Genomic DNA, 15,340 nt, shown 5'->3' with positions numbered 1-15,340 from the left:
CATTCTTCTACACACGAATAGCCAGTGTACACATGAATAGCCAGTGTTAAAAAGACAGTTTTCCCGCTCCGCGGCGGCGCGGCTGCAGCGCGGCAGGGAGGGCTGCGTTGGGTGACTTTTGCAGCTGCTCTCCACAGGCTCCCCTCGCCGTCCTGGGGGCGTCGTGCAGCCGCGGGCCATAGCGGGCACCAGGATCGGCGTCCCGCCGCAGCGCCCGGAGGACATGCAGGAGAGAGAATGAGCCAGAGGGACTCGCTGGTGCATCTGTTTGCTGGGGTATGTGGCGGCACGGTGGGAGCTATTTTGACACGTCCACTGGAAGTTGTGAAAATGCGGCTGCAGTCATCTTCTGTGACGCTCTCTGAAGTTCAGCTGAGCACAATGGCTGGAGCCAGTGTCAACCGCGTCGTGTCCCCATTGCCTGAAGGTGATCTTGGAAAAAGAAGGGCCCTGCTCCTTGTTTAGAGGATTAGGCCTCAATTTAGTGGGGGTGGCCCCTTCCAGAGCAATATGCTTTGCTGCTTATTCAAACGCCAAGGAAAAGTTGAATGGCGTGTTTGATCCCGATTCTACCCAGGTACACATGATTTCAGCTGCAGTGGCAGGCATTTACTATACATTTCTCCCAAGAAAAGAGTGAGATCGTGTCATCTCATGATCCCCATCTGCAGGTCACTTCCTGTAGAAATATGGACTAACTTAAACCTCGTTTTACTACAATCACTGCAACCAACCCCATTTGGCTGTTACAGCTTGATGCGAGGAACCTCGGGGAAAATCGAAAGGGTGCTTTTGAATGTGTTGGTAAAGTGTATCGGACAGATGGGCTTGGAGGATTTATAGGGGCATGTCTGCTCATATGCTGGCATATCAGAGACTATTATCCATTTTGTTATTTATGAATGTATAAAGCACAAACTACCGGAATGTAAAACTGCTTCTGTGATGGAAAATGGTGACGAGTCCGTGAAAGAAGCATCAGATTTTGTGGGAATGATGCTGGCTGCTGCCACCTCGAAAACTTGTGCCACAACCATAGCATATCCACGCGAAGTTGTAAGAATAAGACCAAGTGAAGTGGAAACAAAGTACAGATCTTTTTTCCAGACCCTGTCTTTGCTTGCTCAAGAAGAAGGTTATGGATCTCTGTACCGTGGTCTAACAACCCATCTGGTGAGATAGATTCCAAACACAGCCTTTATGATGGCCACCTATGAATTGGTGGTCTACCTACCGAATGGATAGCAGCAAAGGCTGCCCGCCCAGAGAGAAGGAAGACCAAAAAGATAACACGGACCATGGAGTAGTGAGGCCAGCGTGGTGGACAGAAGGAAAGTAATTGGAAACATGGAACTATGCCCAAGCAGAAGTTCGGTTGTAGGAGTTAAGGTAGTATCCTTGCCACATCACTTAGTGTCTCAGTAATGGGAAACATCCTCAGCCACCTCAGGAAATGCCTTTAGAAGCACTCCTTAAAATTGCCATTTTATCAACTATGTTCACAAGATATAGTTGTGTTTTGTTGATTAATGTCATTCAGAATATAGTGTTATTGTTCCATGAGCATTTTTTTCAATCTTATAAACAAAGCCATCCCTAATTGTATACTGCATATATACTGGCCTATAAAACTTCTGTAGTTAAACTCCAGTGTGGTACTCATTTCATTACACCTTAACTTTACATTTTGTGCAATGGCTTTATCTTAAGAATGACTCCTTATGAATGCACTTTGTGGCTTTGGGGGTGGGAGGTGACAGGAGAGAATTTCATGTTAAGATTTTTTTAATACTGGTCATGTATTAGAAACAGTGTTCATAACATTTTTCTGGGCTTTTGTTTTGAAGGGCTCATAATGTGTTTAAGCATTCTTTGTACCCTATAGTGCCACAACATCATGGAAAAGCAGCATGTCATTACAAGTTTTTTCTGAGGAACATCTCATTTTGTTGTAGCAAATTTGTAACAAGTGTCCTTTGAGGAGGTATTCTGTTTCTGTTTATATTTAGCAAGCAAAACTCACATCACCTACTGTGCATTATGTTCAGCTTTTAAAGCAAGTATTATTCATGTACTAGAAGCAAAAAGATTTTGAAGTCCTAGATTACATTTGTGCAACAACTAGAAAGGAGAAACAAAGTCTGTTTTTTCCCCAAGTACATTCTGCCATAGTTTGACAGATCATTTAAAAAAAAAACTATATATGAAAGTTACATAAAAGTTGATTTTTTAATTGATTCTAATGTTTAAAGATAAAAGCATTTATCAAAGCATTGTACTTTTTAAAAACTTATGTGTTTTTTTCTTCTGTTTTCTATCAGATAACTTTTAAAACTTTGGTCTGGTGATTGTCAGCGCTCTGCAGTGGTATGTGTTATTACAGAATCTCTTCAGAAAGTTGAACTGAGCCTCCTTCAGTTCAGGCAGTAGGTACTGAAAGCTTCCGCTCAAAGCAGCCACTCACAGAAATGTGAGTAGCCACTCCCACATTCCACAATCCAAATCCGAGGCCATGGTGTCACCGCTGTGGTTGTGGATGCCATGCAGTGCTTTCTACTGCAAAGCCTCTGTCTTGGTTCTCGTTATGTAACATGGTACAATCGACCTTCCTAGAATAGGCCCAAATTGATTAGTAATTTGAAACCAAAATAGAATGTTGTGAGGTTGTTTAATCCAGTCTTTTGTTTCAAACCTACCATGCACTGTGGAGTAGCATTATTTTAGGATCAGCAGAATTGGGGTTGTTCAGAATAAATTAGTCCCTCTTCCAGAGTCCCTCATGCCTGTCTCTCTAGTTGACATGCTGTTCTACCCAAACAGAGTAATTGTAGGGACCCTTTGGAACTGATTAATACTATAGGAGAAAAAGGCTGACTACTAGTCATGACCTTAACATGGTGTGAATTTAATGGTGTAAATTGAAAGGAATTTTAATATATAAAATACAACATGCTTTCTGTTCTTAAATCTCTATCATGCTCTTATATTTCCCATTAGTCTGTACACTGATTTTTTTTGCTACTCCTTTAGGAACTGAAAATTCTAGTCCTACTCAGTTATGTTAATGAACTTTTTGAGTGTATCCCAGTGTATGTGAAGAATTAAATATGACCTATCTGTCATAGCTAACACATCAACTTTTAAAGAGTTGGTAACTTTTGCCCATTAATGTGAGTTTTGTTCTTCTTTCATTTATGTACATGGCTGTAAATTATGTGCATATATTCTGTATCTATGTTAACTAGTTTTTATATGAATTGTTAAAATTTTAAAATTAAAGTATGCTTACGAAAAAAAAAAGACAGTCTTTTCTCCAATGTGAGGTTTTGGCATATTTGTCAAGGATCATATGGCTGTATCTGTGTGGGTTTTTTGTTTGTTGTTTGTTTTGTTTTTTTTGTATCTTTCATTCTGTACCATTGGTCTATATGTCAGTTTTAGTATAAAACCTGTGTGATACACAGGTTTTTGTTGTTGTTGTTGTTTGTTTGTTTTACAATAGCTTTGTAGTATAAGTTACAGTAAGGAATTGGGTTGTTGTCAGAATCTCTTTTTTAACTTAGAATTGCTTTGGCTATTCTTGGTTTTTTTATTCTCCTAAATGAATTTTAGGATTGTTTTTTGTACTTCTGGGAATAATGTCATTTTGGGGGGTATTAAATTGAATCTATATAATGCTTTTGGTAGTATGGCCATCTTAGCAATATTAATATTGCCTATCCATGAACATAAGAGGTCTTTACATCTTTTGTCTTCTTCAACTTCTTTTCAATATTCTATAGTTTTCATTATAGAGGATTTTCACCCTCTTGATTAAATTTATTCCTAGTTGTTTTGTTTTGTTTTGTTTTTTAATAATGTGAATGGGTTTATTTTCTTGATTTCTTTCTATACATTATTGGTGTATAGAAAATGTATTGCTTTTAATGTGTTGATTATGCAACCTGCTAGTTTACTGATTTGTTTATTGGCTCCAACTAGCTTCTGGTGGAGCTTTTTGAATATTCTAAGTATAGGATCATATTCCAGAGTTACCAGTACCCTCATAGAGCAGATTTCTGCTTGGAGGTGTGAACCAGCTAGGAAAATAAAAGTCTGAAAATAATCAATAAAGAATAAAAGACAAAGTCAGAAATTAGATTTTAAAAGAGGTGGGGCACTTGGTGTGTCTTCCAGCCCTGATAGGAACTGGAACCAAACAAGTGAAAAAGGCCCCAATATTTTATTTAAAGGGAATTACATCAAATGTTTCAGTGTGTCAGGCTTCTTGAGGAAAACAGGATAGGAGTGGGGAAAACAGGTTGTTTGGTGTGTGGCAGGTTACACCCATCTCCAGGTGACTACGTTTGAACCTAGTGCTGTGAGCTAAAGTGGGGCACCAGTGTGATCTGGGCTTTCTCAACCAGAGAATTTTACCCAGCAGCTTCCTTACCTTATGATGGCTCAAAAAAAAATCCATAATTCATACACAGCTTTCAACAGGATTATGTCATCTGCACACAGTAATAGTTTGACTCCTTTATTTTCTATTTATATCACTTTTATTTCATTTTCACTGCGGGGGCATCTGGAATTCCATCCAGTGCTTGACAAAGATCCTCTGGAGGATGATTGCAAAGGCTCATCCTAAAAGGAATTGCCGGATGTTTTGCTCCGGAGCATGGTGTTTTTTCTGTTGTGTTTTTCTCATAATATATTACTCATTTCAGTCTGAACGGATTACTTCAGGGGATGAGGGGAATACAACAAAAATTCCAGAAAATATTACCTACAATCTGAAAAACAATGGGTCTTTACCACTAACAAAATTAAAAATAATTTTGCAACCGTGCAATGAGTCAAAGCCTCTGGAGAAAATAGTTATAGATCTGCCTTTGTCTACAACAGGCTGGTAAAATTTTAATGATGGTTTTGTTTATGTGTGGTGGTGAGGTAAGAGAATAAGGTTCCACAACATTCCTTCCTTCCTACAAAGAATATGTCACCCCTATAATAAACATTGGTACACAATAACCATTGGGACCGCTGCCCTCCTGTAACCCTTAACTCAGCAATTTAGATATTAACCAGAGGGACCTAATAGAAATGGTCACATGAGATTACTTATCTATCGCTTTAACCACGAGAATAATAAGAATAGTCTTAGGTCACATAGATATTAAGGAAATAAACATTGTATTTGCTCATCGGCGTAGTTAGATATTCTTAAAACAATTGTGGAGTGAGAGCCTTTCTGACCAGAACAAGCTCCGAGTCCCGGAGCCACTGCAGCGCAGCGTACTCCGGCAACGAACCAGCGGAGAGCCTCGATCCGTAAGCAGCCTCTGCGATCAGGGCAGGGCAGCCAGAGACCTCTTCAGGCAGCTCTGCCCACTCCGGCTGCAGGCTCTCTTCATGGGGTGATCCAAGATGGCGGCCTAGAGGGAGACTGCACCCCCAGTCGCTCCAGAACCCAGGAGTTAAGAAGGGGAGGCATTGAGAGACTCGGACTGAAATAGAGCCACGGGTGAGTCTGCCCACTGGGTAAAGCTCGGCCCGGGTGGCAGGCCCAGATAGAGGTGGCTTATCGGAGCCGGGCAGGGCAGCTAGAGTCATCCACAGGCAGCCCTGCGCACTCCGGCGGTGGGCCCCGCCCACACAGCCAGCTTCTCCAGGTTCTCGGAATGGAACTGGCCCGCTAGTGAGAGCCTTTCTGACCAGAACAAGCTCCGAGTCCCAGAGCCACCGCAGCGCAGCGTACTCCGGCAACGAACCAGCAGAGAGCCTCGATCCGTAAGCAGCCTCTGCGATCAGGGCAGGGCAGCCAGAGACCTCTTCAGGCAGCTCTGCCCACTCCGGCTGCAGGCTCTCTTCACGGGGCGATCCAAGATGGCGCCTAGAGGGAGACTGCACCCCCAGTCGCTCCAGAACCCAGGAGTTAAGAAGGGGAGGCATTGAGAGACTCAGACTGAAATAGAGCCACGGGTGAGTACTGCCCACTGGGTAAAGCTCAGCCCGGGTGGCAGGCCCAGATAGAGGTGGCTTATCGGAGCCGGGCAAGGCAGCTAGAGTCTTCCCAAGGTAGCCTTCCACACTCCAGCAGTGGGCTCCTCCCACACGGCCAGCTGCACGGTGCAGGCCCACAGTGAGAGCATTTCCGCACAGAGCCAGTTCCAAACCGTGGAACCAGTAGGGGGCTAGGGGCAGTTTTCTTCTGATGAGCTGCTTTATCAGATTCCTCCAAGACATCAGGCTACTGAAGGCTGGGAGGTGATACACTGGAAATCTACCGGGACACTATAAGCCAATAGCGGAAAACTGCAATATCTCAGGGTCCCACTGAAAACTGACCAATATGAGAAAACAAGGGAAGAAAATGTCCCAAACAAACCTAGATACTACATCAATAAAACCCAATGACAGCACAGCAGAAGAAATGTCAGAAAGGGAGTTCAGAATGTACGTAATTAAAACGATCAGGGAAGCTAATGAGGAGATGAAAGAGCAAATGCAGGCATTGAAGGAGGAGATGAAAGAGCAAATGCAGACATTAAATGATCGCACCAATCAACAGTTAAAAGACCAAATACGGGAAGCAAGAGATCATTTCAATAAAGAGTTAGAGATACTGAAAAAAAACCAAACTGAAATCCTTGAAATGAAGGAAACAATAAACCAAGTTAAAAACTCCGTAGAAAGCATAACCAATAGGATAGAACACCAGGAAGACAGAACCTCAGACATTGAAGACAAATGATTTAATCTTGAAAGCAAAGTTGGCCAAACAGAAAAGATGGTAAGAAATCATGAACAGAATCTACAAGAATTATGGGATATCATGAAAAGGCCAAATTTAAGAATTATTGGGATTGAGGAAGGCTTAGAGAAACAAACCAAAGGAATGAACAATCTATTCAATGAAATAATATCAGAAAATTTCCCAAATCTGAAGAATGAAATGGAAAACCAAGTACAAGAGGCTTATAGAACTCCAAACATACAAAATTACAACAGACCCACACCAAGGCACATTATTATGAAAATACCTAACATACAAAATAAAGACAGAATTTTAAAGGCCGCGAGAGAAAAGAATCAAATTACATTCAGAGGGAAACCAATAAGAATATCAGCAGATTTTTCAATCCAGACCCTAAAAGCCCGAAGGGCCTGGAACAACATATACCAAGCCCTGAAAGAAAATGGATGCCAACCAAGAATCTTAACCCAGCAAAACTTACCTTCAAATTTGACGATGAAATAAGATCCTTCCATGATAAACAAAAGCTAAAGGAATTTACAAAAAGAAAACCAGCATTACAGAACATTCTCAGCAAAATATTCCATGAGGAAGAGATGAAAAACAACGATGCAAATCACCAACAGGAGGCGCTAGCCTAAAGGAATAGCCAAATAAAGGAGAAACCAAATCATGTCAAAAACAAATATGAGTCAATTGACTGGGAATACAAATCATATCACAATAATAACCCTGAATGTTAATGGCCTGAATTCATCAATCAAAAGACACAGACTGGCAGAATGGATTAAAAAGAAAAATCCAACAATATGCTGCCTGCAAGAGACTCATCTCATAGAAAGAGACACCCATAGACTAAAGGGGAAAGGATGGGGAAAAACATACCATGCACACGGACACAGCAAAAAAGCTGGAGTATCCATCCTCATCTCAGATAATGTGGACTTCAAACCAAAACTAGTCAGAAGGGATAAAGAAGGACATTACATGTTGCTTAAGGGAAGCATAAATCAGCAAGACATAACAATCATAAATATCTATGCCCCGAACATTGGCTCATCCACATACGTCAAACAAATCCTTCTCAATTCCAGAAATCAAATAGACCACAACACAATAATACTAGGCGATTTTAACACACCTCTCTCATCACTGGATAGATCGTCCAAACAAAACTTGAATAAAGAAACTATAGATCTCAACAACACAATCAACAATTTAGACTTAACGGACATATATAGAATATACCATCCAACAAAGAACGAATACACTTTCTTCTCAGCAGCACATGGATCCTTCTCTAAAATAGACCATATTTTATGCCACAAAGCTACTGTTAGCAAATACAAGAAGATAGAGATACTACCTTGTACTCTATCAGATCATAATGGATTGAAATTAGAAATAAATGACAGAACAAAAAACAGAAACTTCTCCAATACCTGGAGACTAAATAATACACTATTATATGATGAATGGATAACAGAAGACATCAGGAGGGAAATAAAAAAATTCTTAGAAGTAAATGAGAACAAAGACACATCATATCAAAATCTCTGGGACACTATGAAAGCAGTACTTAGAGGAAGATTTATTTCATGGGGTGCATTCAAAAAAAGAAGTAGAAATCAACAAATAAACGAGTTAACACTACAGCTCAAAGCACTAGAAAAAGAAGAGCAGACCAATACCAAAAGTAGTAGAAGACAGGAAATAGTTAAAATCAGAGCCGAAATCAACGAAATCGAAACAAAAGAAACAATCGGGAAAATTAACAAAATAAATAGTTGGTTCTTTGAAAAAATAAATAAAATTGATAAACCCTTAGCCACACTAACAAGGAGAAAGAGGGAGAAAACTCAAATTACTAAAATTCGGAATGAACAGGGAAACATCACAACAGACACGAGTGAAATACAAAACATAATTAGAAGCTATTTCGAAAATCTATACTCCAACAAAACAGAAAACCTCGAAGACATCAACAAATTTCTAGAGACATATGAACTACCTAAACTGAACGAGGAGGACATACACAACTTAAATAAACCAATTTCAAGCAATGAAATAGAAGAGGTCATCAAAAGTCTACCAACAAAGAAAAGTCCAGGACCAGATGGGATCTCAGCCGAGTTCTACAAAACCTTTAAAGAAGAGCTCATTCCAATACTCCTCAAACTATTCCATGAAATAGAAGAGGAGGGAACCCTACCAAACTCGTTCTATGAAGCCAATATCACCCTGATACCTAAACCAGACAGAGACACACCAAGGAAAGAAAATTTCAGACCAATATCCTTAATGAACATCGATGCAAAAATTCTCAACAAAATTTTAGCAAATCACATACAAATATATATTAAAAAGATAGTGCACCACGATCAAGTGGGTTTTATCCCAGGGATGCAAGGTTGGTTCAACATTCGGAAATCAATAAATGTCATTCACCATATCAACAGACTTAAAGTTAAGAATCACATGATTATTTCAATAGATGCAGAAAAAGCATTTGATAAAATACAGCATCCCTTCATGCTCAAAACACTAGAAAAAATTGGGGTATTGGGTACATTCCTAAACATTATAAAGGCAATCTACGCTAAGCCCATGGCTAATATCATTCTAAATGGTGAAAAACTGAAAGTGTTCCCCCTAAAAACGGGAACAAGGCAGGGATGCCCTCTTTCACCGCTTCTATTCAACATCATCCTTGAGACTCTAGCCAGAGCAATCAGACAAACCAAAGAAATTAAAGGGATACGAATAGGAAAAGAAGAACTCAAACTATCCCTGTTCGCTGATGACATGATTATATATTTAGAGGAACCTGGAAATTCCACCAGAAAACTTTTAGAACTCATAAGTGAATTCAGTAAACTAGTAGGTTACAAGATCAATGCTCATAAATCCAATGCATTTTTATACATAAGTGATGAATCTTCAGAAAGAGAAATTAGGAAAACTACCCCATTCACAATAGCAGCGAAAAAAATAAAATACTTGGGAATCAATCTCACAAAAGAGGTGAAAGACCTCTACAATGAGAACTACAGAACACTAAAGAAAGAAATTAAAGAAAACCTTAGAAGATGGAAAGATCTCCCATGTTCCTGGGTAGGCAGAATTAATATCGTCAAAATGGCTATACTACCTAAAGTGCTATACAGATTCAATGCAATTCCAATTAAAATCCCAATGATGTACCTTGCAGAAATAGAGCAAGCAATCATGAAATTCATCTGGAAGAATAAAAAACCTAGAATAGCTAAAGCAATCCTCAGTAGCAAGAGCGAAGCAGGGGGTATTGCAATACCAGATCTTCAACTCTACTACAAAGCAATAGTAACAAAAACGGCATGGTATTGGTACCAAAATAGACAGGTAGATCAATGGTACAGAATAGAGGACATGGACACAAACCCAAATAAATACAATTTTCTCATACTAGACAAAGGTTCCAACAATATACAATGGAGAAAAGATAGCCTCTTCAACAAATGGTGCTGGGAAAACTGGAAAACCATATGCAATAGAATGAAATTAAACCCCTATCTCTCACCCTACACAAAACTCAACTCAAAATGAATCAAGGACCTCAGAATCAGACCAGAGACCCTGCATCTTATAGAAGAAAAAGTAGGTCCAAATCTTCAACTTGTTGGCTTAGGATCAGACTTCCTTAACAGGACTCCCATAGCACAAGAAATAAAAGCAAGAATCAACAACTGGGATAGATTCAAACTAAAATGCTTTCTCTCAGCAAAGGAAACTATCAGAAACGTGAAGAGAGAGCCTACAGAGTGGGAGAATATCTTTGCCAACCATACCTCAGATAGAGCACTAATTTCCAGAATCTATAAAGAACTCAAAAAACTCTACATGAAGAATACAAATAATCCAATCAACAAATGGGCTAAGGAAATGAACAGACACTTCACAGAAGAAGATGTACAAGTAATCAATAGATATATGAAAAAATGTTCAACATCCCTAGTAATAAGGGAAATGCAAATCAAAACTACCCTAAGATTTCATCTCACCCCAATTAGAATGGCGATTATCAAGAACACAAGCAACAATAGGTGTTGGCGAGGATGTGGTGAAAAAGGAACACTCATACATTGCTGGTGGGGTTGCAAATTAGTGCAGCCACTCTGGAAAGCAGTGTGGAGATTCCTCAGAAAGCTTGGAATGGAAACACCATTTGACCCAGCTATCCCACTCCTTGGCCTATACCCAAAGGACTTAAAATCAGCATACTACAGAGATACAGCCACATCAATGTTCATTGCTGCTCAATTCACCATAGCCAGATTGTGGAACCAACCTAGATGCCCTTCAGTTGATGAATGGATAAAGAAACTGTGGCATATTTATACAATGGAATATTACTCCGCAATGAAGAATGATAAAATTATGGCATTTGTAGGCAAATGGTCGAAATTGGAGAATATCATGCTAAGTGAGATAAGCCAATCTCAAAAAACTAAAGGACGAATGATCTCGCTGATAAGCGGATGAGGACATATAATGGGGGGTGGGAGGGGCTAGCATTAGGTTTAGGGTTAGGTTTAGAGTTAGGCTAAGGAGAACGGTAAGAATGAAGGAAAGAAGGACTGTGTGGAGGGAAAAGAGGGGTGGGAGGGGTGGGGGGAGGGGAAAAATAAAATAAACATCATTACCCTATGTAAAGTAAAAAAAAAAAAAACAAAAAAACCTTTAAACAAAATGGAAAAAAAAAATTGTGATTAGGTAAGGATAATCTGTAATGTTGTTTTTTTCTGCCTATGCTTTGGAAACTTCTTTAATATTAACCACAAGACTGCCATTATAGCCTGAAAAAAAATGTATATAAACCCAGCCTTCCCTCGAATAAAGTGGGATTGATTGCACCAGAACTAGAGTCTGTGTCTTTCATTCTCCATTCATCGCCGACGCTGTCTCCCTGCGCCCCGTTTACCTGGGTGGAACCCATAGACTCCTGCTAGGGCTGGACCCCGGCACTTGCTCAATTCTTCTGGCTAGAATTTCTAGCACTATTTTAAATAGGAGTAGTGAGACTGAACATCCTTGTCTTATTTCAGATTTTCAAGGAAATACTTTCAGGTTATCTTTATTTACATGAGGTCGGCTTTGGGTTTTTCATATATAGCCTTTTATGATGTTGAGGTAGATTCCTTCTATTCATAGTTTCTTCAATGTTTTTATCATGAAAGGATGCTGAATGTTGTCAAAGACTTTCTCTGTATCTATTGAGATTACTAAGTGATTTTTGTCCTTAATTCTATTTATGTGATGAATTACATTTATTGATTTGCACATGTTAAACCATACTTGCATCCCTTGAATAAAACCAATTTGGTCATGATGTACAATCTCTTGATGTGTTGTTCAATATAATTTACTAATATTTTATTAAAATTTTTGCATCTAAATTCATCAGGGATATTGTTCTGTGGCTTTCTTTCCTTGATGTGAGTGTGTTACTGGTTTCATAGAATAAATTTGAAGTGTTCTGTTACTTTCTATTTTATAGAATAATTTTATATTTGCTAAGAGTTGCTTTATGGCCTAAAATATGGTCTATCTTGTACAAGGTTCCAGGAGCCAAGAGAAGAATGTATATTTAACTGTTGTTGGATGAAATATTCTGTAGATGTCTATAAAATTCATTTGATTTATAATATTTTCATGTTCAAAGAGTCTTTACTGAGTTTATATCTGAATGACATAGCTAATGGCAGGAGAGATGTGTTGAAATCACCCAGTATTATTGTACTGGGGTCTACCTGAGGATTTAACACAACTTGTTTCTCTTTTATATTATTAGTTGCACCAAAGTTTGGAACATAAATACTTGCTATCGTGGTTTTTTTTTTATTATTATTCCCTTTACCAGTATGAAGTGTTTTTCTTTGTCTCTTCTCATTAATTTTGTTTTGAAATTAGATTTTTGTATATGAGAAGAATTACTCCTGCTTGTTTTGGACTCCATTCACATGGTATATCAATTTCTATCCTTTCACTTCTAACCTGTGGCTGTCTTGGTCTATAAGGTGAGTCTCTTGCAATCAACATATAGTTGGGACTTATTTTTAATGCATTCTGCCAGGCCGTGTCTTTTTCTTGAAGATTTGAGATATTTTAATTCAATATTATTATAGAGAGATGTTTAATAATTCCTTCCACTTTGATTTATTTTTAATTTGGTATTATTTCTCATTTGATTAGGAACTCATTAAATGTGATGTGTTAGTTTTTGAGATCTGGGGTTTGTTTCTCATTTAGTCTGTGTGAAATATTTGTTTAAGTATGTTCTGTAGTGCTGATTCAGTTTTCATGAATTCTTTTAGTTTCTGCTTGTCTTGCAAGGTTTTCCTTTTCAATACTGAAATATAGCTTTGCTGGAGGTAATAATATTGATTGACTTTTTTTTCCAGACTTGAAACATCATTTCCAACCCTCCTGCTTCTATAATTTGTGCTGAGAAATTAGAAGTAATAATGATTGACTTGCCTTTAAATGTGACCTGACATTTTTATTTCACGGTCTTTAAAATTCTATTCTCTTTCTGATATTAGGCATTTTAATTATAATGTATCGTGGAGAGGGTCTTCTTTTCATCTTCTCTATTTGAGTTTCTGAATGTGTTCCATATCTGAATGTCCATCTTATTCTCAAGGTTTGGAATATTTTCTGTCATTATTTCTAGAAGAGATTGTCTTTTTAATTAGTTTTTATCTCACAACACTCATCAAGTCCAATGATTTTTAAAATTGTTTTTGTTTACTGGCAAATGTCACAAAGTCACCCAAAAGACTAAGATCCTAATTATAATAAGATATACTACATCTTTGTGCAAATATGTCAAACAGACTACACTGTTATGTATAACTAAAAAGAACAAGAAGAAAAGAGCAAAACCAAAGGAAAAAAAAAGTTGGTTTTTTAAAGTTGTCCATGAATACTTGCATATGCTGATCATGACTACTTATTTTATTTTCTTTAATACTGTCTGAATGTTCAAGTCTGGCCACTTTTTTTTCCAAACTGAGATTCTCTCTTTTAGTATGGTATACTCTTTAGAGAGACTTTCAACAATTATTTTATTTCATTTCTTGTGTCTTTCATTTTCAACGTTTATGTTTGGTACTTTTTCAATATCTCTATCTCCTTATTAAATTTCTCATTCATATCTGGAACTGACTTTCTTAATTCATTCAGTTTTCTTTATGTGTTGTCTTGGAATTAATTGATTATTTCATAACAATTTCTTTGAATTATTTATGTGATATTTCATCTATTTCAATATCTTTAGAATCAGTTCCAGGTGAATTATGGACTTTGGAGACATTGTGTCACTGCTTTTTTCATATATCTTTTATTCCTGTGCTAGATTTTATTACATTTGTTGGGATGGATTTCCCTTCCACTTTTATGTTTAGACATTTTTAAGGTACAGTCTTCTCTTTCAAAGTATCCTATAGTGATCTACATTGAGACCCTTTCATAGATGTTAAATTCACAACCTTTGTGCTAAGTCTCTCTGTTTTTATCTAAAGGAACCAATGTCCATGAGTGGGACCAGAGGATCCACCCCCATCCATTACTACTTGAGATGTTTTGTCTCTTGGATGTTTTGTCTCTTCTATTCTCTTTATTAAATTATAACTGAAGTTTGAGTGCAGTTAATAAGTGTATGGAACAAGGTGTGCAGTCTTTCAGCATGATTTTTTCAGCAGCAGTATCAATTCTGGGAATTTGTGGTACCCCTGTAGTTTTCCAGAGCCTCACAGAAAATGGGGAAACACAAAAGCAACAACCAAAGCAAACAATATACAACATTAAAATAAATACCTGGTACCTACTATAACATACACAATACTAATTACTAAGAAAACAACAATGATGGGATCTGCAAGTAGAATATCAAAAACAATAAACAACCATGAACTAATTCTAGTATTAAAGTGAACAGCAGATGTAAACTATGCCACCCAAAGCACTAATAAATACAGTAAAATTAATGGTGTGGGGGCAACAAACACAATGCTAGAACTGTCCCCAAACAAGGAGACAACGTCCAGGGGGTACAAAACCCAGCCCAGGCCAGTGAGCAACCATTTCAAAGATGGAAGGAAATTTAAAGTCTAAGAGAAACTTCTCTGTTACATGGTCTCATTTAGTTCTAGGAATGTTCATTTTTCAGGTGACATAGAAAAAAGAAGAGAGCAACAGTAGGAGCCAGACTTGGTGCTAAGACCCCTTCAATTAATCAGAGAGCAGAGAAGTCTATTAGTGTGAGAAGAGTCTTAAAATGTAACCCAGGAGCCAGGAAAGAACCCCAACCATTCGGACACAAATCATAGGTTTATAAAGGGTCATGGATACCACAGCCTTTAGGCATCAAAATCAAAGCCAAATGCTTACTTTCACAGACTAGGTCCTAAAGGACACCAAGCTTCATTCTCATCAGTTCAAGAACTGGGAAGGACCAAATGTGCAGCTTAGCAGAGGTGGGGCAGGCAGAGGTCAAAGGTTCTACAGGCCTCTAAGTTACTTTTCACTCTGTCCATGACTCAGAAAGAATTTCTCAGGCGT

General features: G+C 38.2%; 1 pseudogene; it reads left to right on the top strand.

Moving 5' to 3' along the window:
• The first annotated feature begins 237 nt into the window (after positions 1–237).
• LOC124974547 (solute carrier family 25 member 36-like) lies at positions 238–1,245 on the top strand (annotated as a pseudogene).
• The last annotated feature ends 14,095 nt before the right edge of the window (positions 1,246–15,340 follow it).

This window comes from Sciurus carolinensis, unplaced genomic scaffold (genome assembly GCF_902686445.1).
Source record: "Sciurus carolinensis unplaced genomic scaffold, mSciCar1.2, whole genome shotgun sequence".
NCBI lineage: Eukaryota > Metazoa > Chordata > Mammalia > Rodentia > Sciuridae > Sciurus > Sciurus carolinensis.
This window is presented reverse-complemented; position numbering and strand designations above follow the sequence as displayed.